Source organism: Danio aesculapii, chromosome 17 (assembly GCF_903798145.1).
Source record: "Danio aesculapii chromosome 17, fDanAes4.1, whole genome shotgun sequence".
Taxonomy (NCBI): Eukaryota; Metazoa; Chordata; class Actinopteri; order Cypriniformes; family Danionidae; genus Danio; species Danio aesculapii.
Window position 1 is genome coordinate 34,975,660 of NC_079451.1, and position 16,858 is coordinate 34,992,517.

The 16,858-nt window shown below is 34.3% G+C and overlaps 1 protein-coding gene across 1 annotated transcript in view; it reads right to left on the reverse strand.

Annotated features, from left to right (window-relative positions):
- sptlc2a (serine palmitoyltransferase, long chain base subunit 2a) overlaps positions 1–16,858 on the reverse strand; it is a 52,881-nt gene that overhangs the window by 10,747 nt on the left and 25,276 nt on the right. The window lies entirely within an intron of this gene.

Sequence of the window (16,858 nt, forward strand, 5' to 3'; positions counted from 1 at the left end):
TGCATGTTCTCTCATGTTCACGTGGGTTTCTCCAGGTGCTCCGGTTTCCCCCACAGTCCATAGACATTCGCTATAGTTGAATTGAATAAACTAAATTCGCCGTAGTGTATGTGTGAATGAGAGTGTATGGACGTTTCCTAGTACTGGGTTGCGGCTTGAAGGGCATCCGCAGTATAAAACATATGCTGGAATAGTTGGTGGTTCGTTCCGCTGTGGTGACCTCTGATAAATCAGAGACTAAGCCAAAGGAAAATGAATGAATGAATGAATGAATGAATGAATGAATGAATGAATGAATGAATGAATGACGAATCAGGAAACTAGGCAATTGCTGAAAAAAGTAATTATAATGAAATGATATTTTATGATGTGCAACACCAGGAAATTATACTGATATATTTGAGACTATATTTGCATGTGATGCAATGGTCAGATGGAAAATATGCATACAAACATGCGACGACAAGTTTAATCGTGAAGCTAGGGTATTTATGAAAGGTGATTGTGTCGAGGAGTCTTTAACCCATAGGGATAGTTCACCCCAAAATGAAAATGGCCAGTATCATTTACTCTACCTCACAAGGTTAAGCCTTTATGAATTTCATTCTTCTGTTAAACACAAAAGAAGATATTAAGAACGCTGGTTGATGGGACCCACCAACCTCCATAGTAGGCAAAAAATTCCTATGCAAGTTATTGAGTCCCAATTGGCATTCAACAGGGGAGAGTAACTCAAATAGGTATTAAACAAGGTAAGGTGCAGTTCACATATTGCGTCTAAAAGTGTATGGATAGTGCGAGGTGCATCGATTCCATCACCATTTTCAATGCCCTTTGTACTCGCACTCCCATGTAGACTGACATTGCTAGGTGACCATCAACCATTTTCTCAGAGGATGACAAACAGACAAAACATGGCTGCAGCACTTACACATGTTTTATTTATAGAAAGAATTAAAAAGCACTGCAGAGTTTGGGTGTTTGTCTGAGGTAATTAGTCTACTGAAATGTGTTTTTTTCTTACAAATATGAAGCTGATCGGTCAGTTCTTATCATGTGTCTCCCATTGCGTTTGTGGGATTCTATATATATAAAAAAAAAAAAAAGTTGATTTTTTTTAACTAGATGTGCCTCCATTGGAACTAAACTTGCGCACACAAAAGATGTGATATGTAAATGGACCCTAAATGTTGATAAGAATTAAAAAAATAATACATTTTGTTGGGGGGGAATGAAATTATCCCTTTGAATGAAATTGGTCAAAGTTGGTATACTATATATATATACACACACACAAGTATTCAGTTCGTTACAAACAATTAAATAACACAGAAGTACTGGGACAACAGTTTATAGTTCAGATATAAATCACTGATGTTTACGGTGAAGATTAAAATCACAGTTTAACGGAACTTGACGCAGGTGAATGTTGTAGAAATTACATTGTGTAACCAATGGGTAGTGACAAACAACCATCAAAATTAAGTCACTGAACAGGTTTTTAGAAATGATCCACCTATAATGAAACGAATTTATGTGTGGATTGTTGAATCATTCATTGAAAATAAATATAATATGTTGTACAAGATGTTAGATTTTTGTATTTAGCATTATCAGCAACAGTAGCGAAGATCATTTTTCCTATTGAATATTTTCCTTTTTTAGCTGGTTCTTTCTTGATTTTTATTAAATTAACTGGTTCTAAGTTTTGTTTGAAGTAACATTTTTGTATAAATGGAAAGCAATTGATATTTTGTCTTCTCATTTTTTTCCGAAAAATGGTTTGATCCGCGACTCTCAAACCATAGTGTGATCCGAACCATGAGATTTGTGATCCGTTACACCATTAACTGGTTCCCATGGAAAATAAAGCATATTACATGATGCATCAGCCCCAATGATTCATGTCTATATCATTTTTATAATTTTATCCTAAAACCTAAAATCAGAAAAAGTTGAGACCTTATGGAAAACGCAAATAAAGTAATGATTTCTAAATTTACTTTGACTTTCATTTGCAGAAATTTTCATTCCAGAAAATAGAACAAACATTTAATGTGTTTCTTGTGATTATTATAGTTTGACTGGTCTACAACACAGAATGTGTGGTGGTTTTTTTCCAATATGTGGTTGTCCATCATCTCATGTGACTGCTGCCATGTTATTCTGCACTGCAGTGGAGAAATTAGAGCTGCTGAATTTACAACATGTTAATTCATTTACTTGTGTATAACAAGTATATAAAGCACATCCTCAGATTAGGTTTAAAAATAATTATGGTTATCTCCATATACATCCGTGTTTGTTTTAGAAACTACAAATGTTATTCTTTGCTATGCTCAAGTGTATTTAAAAATCTTAGTAAAAAAATGGTATTTGCTTTAAAACAATGCTAAATTGTAATGTACGACAAGCACAGCACTTACTCTGTGTCTTTCTCTGGGTCAGCACAAGCCATTGCTGGAAAGCAGATGTGAATTTAGCATCTGATTACACAAGGCAATGAACCTACATGTGATTCCTTGGTGCATAGAAAGAATACAGCAACTACAATATTTCTACAAACAACCACCCAATATTGTTACAATAATCCTCCACAAAATTAGTTTAGGAAATTTAGTTTTTTCAACAGCTCTTAGTGGAAGTGGGATGCAAGTTCCCTGAGGGGGGATTGCTTAGCGATCCACGTCAATGGATTTCTTAAAACACTCAGTCCAGCGAGGTGATCTGAAAGCCTCTAGTTCTACATTTCTAAAAGCCTTGGTTCTGCTTCGTCAAACATTCCACACATGCTAAAAGCTTGAACGGAGGAATTTCCTGCTCTGTGACAATGTCTCACCCCGGTGTCATCCAGACAACAAAAATCTAATAACTGTCATTCCTGCGGTGCCTGTATAGCGACGCAAGTACAATCTCCTGAAAAGTTGCTGTGCTGTTATGACTTCACATTCTGTCTGGCCTTATAAAACTCTGCATTTTAGTGGTTTTGCAGAACAAGGGTCGTAAAAGAAACCAGGGCGAACACTTCTGGGCAGTTGAGGTTCTATCAGATGAGCGCTTGCTTGTGAAAGAAGACTTGACTAGCTGTGAAACTGGACTCCTTCCTCAATCCCCCAATGTAAATTGGCCACTGACAGATAAAGCAGGTTCCACGAGTCATGACCGGGTCAGTCGCTCTGTAGTGAGGAAATTAAGCCTGGCCAATGTGTAATGTTAAACACGCTGGAAGCCCAATTAGGTTTTTGCAGATTCCTACAATCAATGCCCCCTTCAACATGAAGTGCTATAAGGATCCAAGCTTTCAATCAGAGTTGGTTTACACAAAATGAAAATTGTTTCATTATTTATAATCATATCAATCCAAACCACTGAGTATTATTCAGTGGGTCAACAAAGCTTACAGACAAAAATATTTCAGTTTTTGTCAAAACAGTAAGTGGCAGTGGGGTTAAATGCACTACTTGACCAAACTGACCTTTATTGTGCAGACAAGAAAACCCAAAGTCATATTTTAAAACATTTCATATATCACATCAATATTTCTGTAGGTCAGATAAATCATACTGGTGTGAAAGTCAATTTTAGACTTGCATTATCAAAATATTAGATTATATCCAACTCAAACACATAAAAGAAAAAAACTTGCCATCCAATTTAAACAGCTTTGTTCCAAAAGCTTGAGCTCAGTACATTTATTGTAAGAAATTAATTATTTTCTATTTCAAACAAACGCTAAAATTAAATGATTTGAAAATAAATAAAATTATTCCAAAATGTACAACAGAAATGATGTTGTCAAGGTGAATGCGTACCTTGGCTCTAGGGGTCAAACAACAAATAATAAGGTCAAGAATCTTGGTGTGATTCTGGAGTTAGATCTAAGTTTCAATAGTCATGTCAAAGCAGTTAGCAAATCAGCATATTGTCATCTCAAAAACATTGCAAGAATTAGATGCTTTGTTTCAAGTGAGGACTTGTTCATGGTTTTATCAGCAGCAGGGTGGATTACTTTAGCGGCCTCCACACCGGCCTTCCCAAAAAGACAGTCAGACAGTTGCAGCTCATTAAGAACGCTGCTGCCAGGATTCTGACCAGAACCAGGAAATCAGAGCACATCACACCTGTCCTCAGGTCTTTACACTGGCTCCCAGTTACATTTAGAATAGATTTTAAAAGTATTATTACTTGTCTATAAATCACTAAATGGCCTAGGACCTCAATGCATTACAGACATGCTCACTGAATACAAACCTAACAGACCTCTCAGATCTTAAGGATGAAATAAACTAGAAATTCCAAGAGCAGGGTGAATTGGACTTCAGCTACTACACCCCCCGCTGTGGGAATCAGCTTCCAGAAATGATCAGATGTGCTCCAACATGAGGCACATTCAAATCAAGACATTAAATACATCTGTTTAGCTGTGCCTTAACTGAATGTGCTGTGTGCTACGACCAACAGATTGCACTATTATGTCTTTCTTTTCTTTTTCATTCTTTTATAACACGTTAACACATTTTAATCTGTTTTTTATCCTTTTTAATTCTTTTAATCATTTTTTTATTTTCTTGTTTCTTTTATTCTTGTTTATTTAAAACACTTTGAATTACAATTGTCTATGAAATGTGCTATATAAATAAACTTGCCTTGCCTATTAAAAAGTTTAGATTTTAATATAATTTTACAATATTTTACTGTTTTGGATCAAATAAACAAATAAACCATTGATGAGACCACTCAAAACATACTAAGAAAATGTCAAACCAAAACATGTACGTTAAAATGTACCAAAACAATTTGGACAATTGTGTGTTATGAATTTGTAACAATTTGGCAGTTTTGACCCTTCAAATGCTTCTAAAAAATGTAATTACATATTAAATCAATAAACCATTAAAGGTGCAGTATGCAAGTTTGACACCCAGTGGTTGAAAAAAAGTATTGCATTCCTGGATCAAAACAAACGCACGCACAGATTGCCAGATTGACGATCAACAGGATAGAGTCTGACGATCAAGCCGAAACGATTTAAGTCGTGTTCTATATAAAAGCAACAGCACGCAATAGAAGAAATATTCTCTATATTAAAAGGAGTTTTTGTTCTAACCAACTCCTTGAATTGATGTACAGTATTAGAAACGGCTTCCATTTCTTGCAGCTGAACAGAAGAAAACATGACATTTATTGCCATACTACTGAAAGCAGCAGATAGTTCACTTCAGATGTTGAAAATAAAATAAACTATATAAAATTGAACTTTAGAACTGTGAAATAATGTAAACCAACACATATCAGTGATTTAGCATCTACACCTATTGATGTTAAAGAGGTTTAATATGTATTAATTAGATTATAAACCGTACCATTTCGTGAGAGTGCATATTCTGTGCTTCTGAATGGCTGTTTGTAAATTTCTGTAATATTTCGTCTGGTGCAAACCAAACAACAAATTGCTGATTACTGCAAATCTCATCATGTACTGTACAGTGTTGTTAGGACACACGGTTACAATGTAACCTGCTCACCTAATGTTTACGTTCGTAATATTTATAATATTTACTAATTAATAACCTCATGTGGAACTCTGAATCTGCGTCTCATTTTGGAGAGTGCTACTGTCAACCGGAGGTCGGATTTCGGTCACGGACGCATGCTTTAAAAGCCTTTCTGAATGAATGAATAAATGAAATACGTGGTTTTCCAACAAGGCAACCTGGGGTGCTGGTTAAAACCAAAAACAAAGACAGCATTCCAGCACATAACAGACCTTTTCAAAGCGAAGGATGTTCACTTGGCATGTTTTTTTTTAAAGGTCTGCAAACATATTATGCTATTTTAAGCTTTAGAAGAGTCAAAAACTTACATGCAGCATCTTTAACATTAACAAAATAGCTTAAATTACATTCATATTTTTATCGTTTATAAATAGTCCTTTTCCAACATCAATAAGAAGCTAAATCCCTCAAAGAAACCTTAGAATAAAGCTCATTGCAATCAGGAAGACTGAAGTTGAGCTGTATCCACCAGCAGCAATAAATTCCATAGTTTTAACCAAAAAAATCCAATATTTAACCAAAATATTATTGAAGTAAATGGCTGCTGCTTTCCAAAATATCTTCTTTTGTGTTCAACAGAACAAAGAAAGGTCAAAGAGATTTGGAAAAAGTAAAGGGTGAGTCAATGATTTTCATTTTTAGGTGAAGAATCCCTTTTAAGTCTCACACACTCAAGAAATTATTTGTGCTGCTTGTTCAAACTACGTCTTTAAAATGAGCTGAATCGACACAATTGAGACTTTTTTTAGGGGGCTTAATTGTTTTGTGTTCAATGCACTTCAATTTGTAAAAACAATTAAGTTAACTTACAGTGCAGCCCTCTAAACTATGCAACCGGTGGAGTTTCTAATGAACAGCTGAAGAGAACTGATCAGCTCAGGTGAACGGCTCTATGAAAGAGCATCTGAAATCAATAGCCATTAACGGAAGTTCAAGCTGCCCAACACTGGACCGTTGAGGGCCACGGAGTGATGGGGGAGGGTGAGTAGAGCACGAGTCTCCAAAAGTAAATCTTTCTGGGGTACCTTTTCAACAGCTAGTTTCACAACACACACCCCCGCTAACTTCTTCCAGACCCGGAGCTGGAGGATCTGGAGCAAGAGAGGCAGCGAAAGGGACCAAAAGAGCTTCCAGATGTGGGGACTGTTTCCCTTTTTTGCAAAGCCAGTTCCTCCTCACTTCCTTTTCATCTGAAGGGAGGAGATAAGTAAAAGCACCAGTGTGGCTGACATGCCGAAAGGCTCCTCGCCCCTTACGAGGCCCTCTCTAGAGAACAGCGGCTCTTTCCAGCCCCAATCATTCATGGTTCTATGGTGGCGCTCACGGCCTTGCAGCTGTCCCTGATCCGGATGTGAATGCTTGAGTCAGCGGAAAAGCGAATGGGGATTTTACACACCGTTTACAGGCTGATTCATTTCACATCCTCTGATCATTTTTACTATAAAATGTAAAGACATCTGGTATTAAGATGCATTTTTGGCGACTGGATCACAAGTAGATGAGTGAAATGCATTCCTGTTTACTCCTGATGTAATAATCTATCTCTTGTGGATTCACTTTTCTGACTTCTTTGAGAGCAGAGTCTAGGTACAGATGTATGTAGTGGCTTTTACCTGATCTTTTGGCCTAACGTGTCAAAATAAATTGCATATAAATATGAAATGAGGCAGCAGAAAAGATATAGAGAGTAGCAGGTTTTGTTTCTGCCTTAACAGTGACAAAACTATACTCTAGGATTGTGTTATAATGAGGACTGGTAAGAAACATTGTGCTTTTAACATGTATTTACCATCAAACTAAACTTGCAATTTCATACAGGAACGTTTAAAGGAATGGGTCACCCAAAGCTGACATTTGTCATCATTTATTTACCCTTCACTTGTTCCAAACCTGTTTGACTTTCTTTCTTCAGTTGAAAATATTTTGTAGAAACTTGTAAACATTGACTTCCATAGAATTTGCTTTTCCCATGTATGTCAGTGGTTACCCATTTTACCACTTGAGGGTGAGTAAACAGTGAGTATATTTTCAGTACTGGGTGAACCATCCCTTTAAATCCATTCTGACTTATGCACTTCAACTACATGCCCCTAAATATTAAACAATTATATCAGTAGGCAAAGAGTAGGCAGGCATTTATGTCTGAGTACATGTTTACATTGGTCAGTGTAGTAATTATGCAGTTTTGTATTTATATGCCGATTTAGTCAATTAAAACTAGCAAAATACATCAAAATATAAAAATTCTTTTAAATCAATTATTAAATATCATTTATTTCAATAATATTATAATTAAGGTATTTTATTTAATAATTTTATAAATATATGAATAAACTATAAAGCCATTTTTACAATATCTGTTTTTATACAGTATTTGTACTGTTTTTTTCTGTATTTAAGAATAAATGCTTTTCTTGTATTAAAAAAAACAGCATTAATTGCGTTACTTGCTGGTTTCAGTTGACTTAAATTATAAGAATAATTGTAAAATAAATACTCATTTAAATTTTCACTATTTATTTTGCACCATTATTACCATAAAAAAATACCCCACTCATATGTAAATGAGAAAAAAAACAGAGGCCATGTTTACACCTGGACAGAAACTTAAGTGGCCGTTTTCATCATTTTTTCCTCCTTTTGTTCATACGTAAATTGCATAAGCATGCCTAACAAAAGTTGTCACCGATGCCAGTTGCAAGTGCAACAAATAATAACTTGACTTCCAGTTGATCATTTGGAAAAGTGGCAGAAGGTTTATTTTTTCAGATGAATCATCTGTTAAACTGCATCCCAATCATCACAAATACTGCAGAAGACCTACTGGAACCCACATGGTCCAAAGACTCTCACAGAAATCAGTCAAGTTTGGTGAAGGAAAAGTGTGTGCGAGAGATCTGCAGAGTAGATGGCAACATCAACAGCCTGAGGTATCAAGACATTTGTGCTGCCCATAACAGTAAAAAACACAGGAAAGGCCAAATTCTTCAGCAGAATAGCACCCCTTCCCATGCTTCAGCCTCCACATCAAAGTTTCTGAAAGTTAAGAAATTCAAGGTGCAGCAAGATTGGACAGCCCAGTAACCAGATGTAAACATTATTGAGCATGTCTGGAGTAAGATGAAGGAGGAGGCTCGAAGATAAATCCAAAGAATCTTGATGAACTCTGGGAGTCCTGCAAGAACGTTTTCTTTGCCATTTCAGATGACTTGATTATTAGGTTATTTGAGTCATTGCAGTCCTCCAAGCTCATGGAAGTCATACACATTATTAATTTTTTTCTTCCACTGCACCATGACTTTATATTCTATACTGGACATTATTTCTGTTAAGTGACAAGACTTTTGTCTAAGTAAAGTCCGATCTTCCTGTTCTAATTAAATAATTTAAAATTAAGACATGATCATGTAAATGGGAATGTGTCTCTCTCTCATCTACACGTGATCCAATCAAACCAAAATTCATGTTAACACTTGATAACGTCATTGAAATCTTTCTCCAAAACATGACAAATTTTCTGTTTCCAATTCTGTGTCTGAACCATTTTTTTCGAAGATGCAACAACAAAAAAAATGCTTTAAGCGACAACACTGACAGACTTTCTATCTGCATAACACACACAGGCCCTATAAATCAATAATAAAATTCATTATTTATTCTTTTCATTACCAGACTGCAGCTCTAGTTGTCAATGAATGCCATGTCTGTTAGTCTGAAACACTTGCACGACAATAGAAGTGTCAAAAGAAACAGAAGCTCATCATAGCATCTGGAATAACAATCCATTAGACTGCTCTAAAGGGGGCTGTGGGTAAACACATTCTTACACCTAAAACATGTGTACCTGCCCTCTCTCACAGAGCAAGTCAACACTTGGAGACAGAGATGAATGTCCTGTGTTTGTCAAGTCCGCCTGTGTGTACAGAGAAGGGGTCAGGCTAAACAATGAGATCAGGAATGCCCATCACCACATACACACACAGCAGATAACAATGCCAACTTGCCTAAAACTGTGATTTACAAGGCAAAATCCTTCGCATTCCCTCATATCTTCAGCTCGCGTTCTCTTGAGAATCAACAAGGCCAGGAATAATTCTTATCTGCTTGTTTGTATGGGGACGCCAGGAGTTTTGGATGACTTGAAAGCCAGATCTGATTGAAAGAGAACTTTATTTCCCCTCAGGCCAGGGACACGTTGGACTGTGAAACCACTAGACTGTAAAAGCATCTGCATCAGAAACAATAAATGAATTGAAATTGTAGGCCAGATCGGGGTAAACCTCGCTGACTTTGAGATTTTAACAGGCTTGTTTTCCCCAGTAAAAATATATAAACTGTTGCATAAGATAAAATGACTTGAGAAACAAAAAGATAAGATATTGAAAAATTCCACGGACAGATTCTTTTTCCTCCTTGTTGTTAATTAAACAGGAGTGGGGTGGCATTTAGATGAAATTTAATTAGATAAAAAAAAATTATAGAAATTCTCTCCACATTCTCTGTCTGTTTTGTATGCAGTGTTGCTTAAAGAGACTCATCCAAAATAAATTTACCCAAAATGAAAATGTACTCACTACTTACTCTCAGGTGGTTTTAAATCTTTAAGAGTTACTTCTGTCGAACATAAAAGACTATTTAAAGAGTGCTGAAAAACTGTAACCATTGACTTCCATAGTAGGAAAAACAATTAGGTTTCCAACATTCTTCAAAATATCTACTTTTTGTGTTTAATAGTAGAAAGAACCTGATCAATATTTGAACAATCAATGTTTCTGCAGGTTTTACAAGGTCAAATTTAAGACATGTCATTTTAAGACCATTATGAATGAAACTTCAGACTTATACAGGGCTTTCTTTCTAATCGCCTGGAAAAGATTTTTACTACATGAAAACTAAAAAAATATATATATATATATATATTAAATTGGTTATTTCTTAGCAACATATTTTTTTTTAAAAAGCGTCAAAACAAGCAAACCCTAGATGTATGCATAGTGCATACATATTTTTTCAACATAACTTTCCTTAAAAAACTCTTTTAAAACTTTAATAATCTAAATGCATGCACAACAGTCTGTCCAGGTCAGTGTCTTCACCATATATGGTCTAGAAATACGCTTAGAACTTTTAAACAAACCTTGTTGTAAGGATGACAACTAAACCATATTGATAAATAGAGTAAATAGAGTTTTTTAGATGGATTGTTGGTTCCATGGGTGCTGGTCCAATTGGGTAACTTTGTATGGACATAGGAAAATTAATACCCATTTAAAATGATTTAAGATCTACAGGACAACATTTCATTGATTTGAACCCTCTACTGCATGCATGATAGCTCTATATATAAAAAAATATTGGATTGTTTTTTTTTCTTCTTAGAATGGCTTAACTTGAAGTGCTAAAAAAAAAAAATTGGGGAAATTATTTTTTTCAAGATCTTCATGATATGTTGCCATATGGCGACAACGTCCACTAGGATCTTACTTAGAAATTTCTAATTTAGAACTTTGCTTATAATTAATAATTTTGTTGTTTGAAATGTTTTGATTTAATTGGTGTTGCCTTATTAACACAGAACTTATAAACGACACCTTAAACACTTTCCAAAAACTGATATTCCCACAGCTTTCATTTATTCCATTCTTTTTTTGCTGAATATAACTGAAAACAAGCATATTATTGTATTATCATGTATACAACATACAGTAGGTATAAATATTACCTCCAGTAAATATAACAAAAAAAAAAAAAAGTCTAATACATCCAGATGCACCAGAATAATGTAGCTACTAGCTAACAATGTTTATATATTATACTATACTACACCTGTCTTATCAGCCTCTGAGCTAACTTACCTGAACTGTCTTCATCACTGCTCTTATCAAATGCTACTAGCATCACTCTCATGGTCACTAAGACCCATCTCATCCTCACTTTTATCAGCAGAAAGAGCCAGTTCTGACATTTTCTTCTTCCACTTACCATAGAACATGGTGGTCCTCGCTAATACACTGTTCCCTGTATTTATATCTAAATCAAAAGTATTGCCATTACAATTAGATTTTATTCATAATGCAAATTCCATTAACATATGACTAATTAACATCATATTATTAGCATTCATGTTGTCATTGTTACAACTTAAAAGATCACAGCTGACCTTGCTAGCTAGCTAACCCATTGCAATATTGCACATTCCACTGTTGCAGTGTTGTCTTTGGCAACACATACATTTGATTGATTTACAAACAACTAATTTGATAAAAACTTTGAGTTGTGAATACGTCGTCATAACTTATTGCAGATGATGTTTCAGATTTTTTTGTGGATCTGACATGAGTTGATCCTTTGTTTTTATTGACGTTTACATTTGCATTCAGCAGCTACTCACAATAAATGCCAGTCTGTCAGAAATTGCGCCACAGAAAAACACTGCATGTTATGTGACTTAACCGAAGCACATCATTGGGTAAACTAAGGTCTTCTCTTTCCAACAAAAAAATTTGAATGTTGGTCTTAAAGAAACAGTGGCAGGAAAATTAACATACAGATCATGATGCCATATGGCGACACCATGCAGTAGAGGGATAAGACTTTTTAAGATACTCTATTGGAGCAAGTAAAGGTTGAGGAAATAATGACAATTTTCATTCATGGATGAACTAACTCTTTAAATAAGCTCATATAGTTAAAAAGGCATATTAGATGTTTGAAAGTGATTGTTCACCCAATTTACAAGTAGATCCAAACCTTTGAATTTTTTTGTCTGTTGAATACAAAAGAAGATATTTTGAAGAATGTTGGGAACCAGATATACTTTGACATTTATAACATAAACAAAAAAAAAAAACATGGAAGTCAATGGCTAATCAATTCTAACATTCTTCTAAATATCTTTTTTTGTGTTCAGCAGAAGAAATAAACTCAATCAGGTCTGAAACAAGATTAGGGGGAGCAAATTATGATAGAATTTTCATGTTGGGTGAATATTCTTCAAAAAGGGCTACTTGAAAGAATTTACAATTTTTTTTGTATTTATCTTAAAGTTAACCACACTAACTAAAAGGACCCAAGAACATTAAAACATAAAAATTATAATGTCCAAAACAAACCTGGATGAAAAATGCTCAGTGTGTGCAAATCCTAAGAAAACTAACTTGGCACATGATTTAAATACGTCTTAATTGCCTTTAAGAATTATTGTAACTATTTAATATTGCATAAGCTAGAAAACAGCGATTGAGATCTTTGTTTGAACACAACTGAAATTAAATCACAAGTTAGTAAAGCATATAAGCCTGGCAGTAAATGAGAGCTGGAGGCAATTTGTTCACACTGAAGTCATTTGTCAGATCAATACAGTACTGTAGGCTTCAAGTCAAACATGAACACAGAAGACTTATGGGTAAAACAGAGCAGAAAAAGAGCGGCTGCATGAAAATTAAGAATGAAAGGGCCAAAGAAAGAAGAGCAGAAAAGGTTTTTGCTCCCTTGAGGAAACACAGGATGTCTCCTAGTTGACCTTTGCTTGATTGGTTTTCTTTGTGCATCAAAACCCCCAACAAACTCAGACAAACACTCGGATTGTTTGGCTCCACCTTTGTTCTCACTCTTAGATGCTCCAATATCAGTTAATCTACAATAAATGTCATCGGTTAATCCGTAACCTGTTATTAGGGTGTGCGCCTAAAAGCCCAACTGCAATCAAATACTGTTGCAAAGCAATTCTTTGTAGTTTTGAACAGATCCTCAATTTTGGGTGTTTTGTAAATTTTTTGTCATTGACATACAAATGCATATTTAATATATGTCTATGCATCCATAGAAAATAATCAAAGTGTCAAAGAATCAATAATGTGATATATTTAGAAATATTAAATATCAACTGGCCTTAAAAGAGGAAGAATAAATGAAGAGTTCAGATGCAAAAACCTCTAAGTGCCGTCTGACATTTCCATCAAAAATGAACATTTTTCCCAGCCTCCTTTATTTATGTTGAGACATTTCACTTTAAAAGGCCAGGAAAAGGACTTATCCTTTGCCATAAAAGCAATATTACTGAACATACACACAGGAACCTGATAAAAATGCTAATTTTAGAGGAACATTTCAAACAGCATTTAGAGGTTTTTGCATCTGAACTCTTCAAATTAAGCAATGATTCATAAAGAATCTAACTAAGGATCTAAGAAACCTTGTAGCAAACGTATGTGTGTGTGTGTGTGTGTGTGTGTGTGTTGTTTTAAGAAAGCAGCCATTCATTTGCGTTGTGTATTATTTTTCATTTGTTATATTAATTTATTCTTCACTTAATTGTTTTATTTAATCATATGATCATTAGTCATTTATATAATTATCATTATATCATGTTATTGATTATTAGTAATGATTTGATTATTATCATTATTATTATTATTATTATTATTATTATTATGTCATTTAATTATATTTTTATATTTTATTATTAATATTTTCCTATAATTACTATTTTAATATTATTTAATTTTTTATGTTGTTATTATTTTATGACTGTGTGGATTCAAGCGACACTTGTTTTCATGAGTAAGTTGTTTTGTCACTGGACAATGTTGTGAAGCAGAAATTTTCCATTGTGGTTGCTTGTGGTACACTGAAAAACCCAAAAAGTTAAGGTAACTCAAACAGTTTGAGGAAACCCAATTGCAACACCTTTTAAGTTTAAAAACTAACCCTAATGAGTACTGTAAACTTAATCCATTTGAGTAAATGAAGCTATTTGAGCACAGTAAAACCCAATAAATGAAGAGTTAAGGTGCCTCAAATCATTTGGGGAAACTGATTGAGTTAAAAAATGAGTTTATATGAGTGCTGTGAACTTACTCCATTTAAGTTAAAGTAATGAGGAATTTAATTCACTCATTACCTTCAACACTGAGTTCAAAACTCTTTTCAAATGAGTAGAATTAACTTTCAGTAAATTTTGAGTTGACTACACTCATTTCATTAGATAAAGTTGACTGTAGGGTTTTACAGTGTATAATAGCATTTGTTGGATTTATCCTGGTCAGATGAAGTCTGAGCACTAATATACAACGAAAATTATTCAAACTCTGCTCTTTCTTTATCATCATGACTCCTGATTCTGCTCCTCACTAGCTTTCTCAGTCAACTTCTATACTGGTAGGAGACTGTTATTCAGTTGAATGCTGGTTCACAGGTTGGGTATTGGGCGGTTCCACTAGTTCTATTAAATGTCTGTTTCTCTGGCTACCTAGAAGAGAAACATTTTCTGACAGGATCTGGCGTCCGGGGCTAGATCTTATTTATCTGGCATGAAAAGTGTGATCTAACAGTAGAAGAATTAAAAATGTGCAAAATCTAATTTAAGAGATGCATGTATCCATTCGTATAATGATACTTAGAATAAATAGATAATAAAAAAAAAAAAAAACATTTACAGCAACGATTTACATTTTAATACATTCAAATTCATTTAAAATATCAGTCGAAAACCAGAAAACAATATTTTTAATAAAAGAATAACGTTCATATGTTAAGTATAAAAATAACAACAACAACAAACACCACTTCTAGATCATCATCATTATTCAAATTTGAAAAATGGAAGAAATATCTTTGTAATTCTACTGAATTTATAAGTATTTAACAACCGTTTTTTATTTATTATTATTATTAATATCTGTATTTGTATATATTACATAGTATTACTAGCATTAGTGTAGTAATAATAAATATTATTATTATTATTAGCAAATATACATTTTATTAATGCATTATTTGATTTATTCTTATCCATTTTTTGAGTGATTATTTCTTTTACATTCTGGGTTGGTTAGGCAGCATTTTGTTTGTTAAATACGATACGCAATAACTTTCCACCTTTGTTGTGGGCTGCAGGCTTTACACCTTCATGTGTCAAGACTATTTAGCAATTTATTTAGTTTTACATTTAGAGCAGATTTTCTTTATTGTAGTAGCCTAGGCCTTTCCAAGTTTCTCACTTTAATATCAGTAAATGTGTCAAAAAAGCATCAGATCACCATCATATTAGCGGTCAAAACGTGCATGACTGCATAAATTATTATTCCTTTAAAAATAAATAAATAAATAAAAACAAAAAAGTTGAATATTGTGCATGTCTATTATCATACACAAATTGTACTAAAGCTGATACCTTAAAATAGCATTAGTCTGTATCTAAAAAGTCCGCAATAATACATTTTCTCTTTGAACCCCTTGGAGAGAACCACCCCATGACAGTTTTAGTAGTTTTATTTCGGAGTGCAGATTGCTTAAGTTATTTTATTTTATTTAAGTTTAAGTTTTTTTTACTATTTACTACTTTACCAAGTGTATATAACTACTATACTGTATGAAAATATCAGCATTTGATACATACTTTCAGTTTTCAGAATGAAACGATGCTGGATCATGTCAAATTGTCAATAACCGAATCCAACTGAGTATTCCATGTATGAAGTACGGTCCCCTGGAACACCAATTAAATCTAATACAACATTTTTTAAAAAGACTGCTAATAGTCAAGAAGTCCATCAACAGGTGTAAGAGCAAAGAAAAGTCATTGGGGAACAGCAAGAATTTCTCAGCGGACATCTTTAAACATAATGGGAACAAAAAGTCTTTTTTGAAAGAAGAAAGGAGCTCCTATCCATTACTCATATCAGTCATATTGAGCCCTTCACCTGAACACCAGTGAATCAGCAGAGCCCGTGGTGTGTTGAAGCTGCCAGTGTTGATTGAGTGGCAGGAGGAAAACAGGCTTTGCTCTGAGTCCAAACCGAACAGCCAGATCACACTAGTTACTTGGGTAATTGTTAACACATTTCTGAGGTTTAAACTCCGAGCTAAATATTTTACCTGGACTGAGTCTGTGTACAGCTGTTGAACTAATCAGTCTCATTTCATGAGCGCTGGGAAATTGTATGAAAAAAAAAATAAAAAATCTCACATCGACAGATCTCTCCACTCGACTTCAAAGAGATCCTTGAGAAACACTTATTTCAATTTCTGGGCCAAGTTTATCCAGAGCACACAGAGCAAACAAACTTTAAGAGCGCATGTTCACTGGGAAATAAAACGGACCATAAAGCAAAGACAAGAACAATGAAGCTGATAAAGTAAAGAGACATTTTTCGGTGAATGATGTGCAGATGTACCGTACGTGAGAACAGGAAATTACATACAGAGGAAGACACTGTGACTGTTTACTGTACGACTGATTGCCAGATGCAATAAAGGAGAGACTGCAGAATGGTGATTGAATGCTGGATGATTTAAGCATA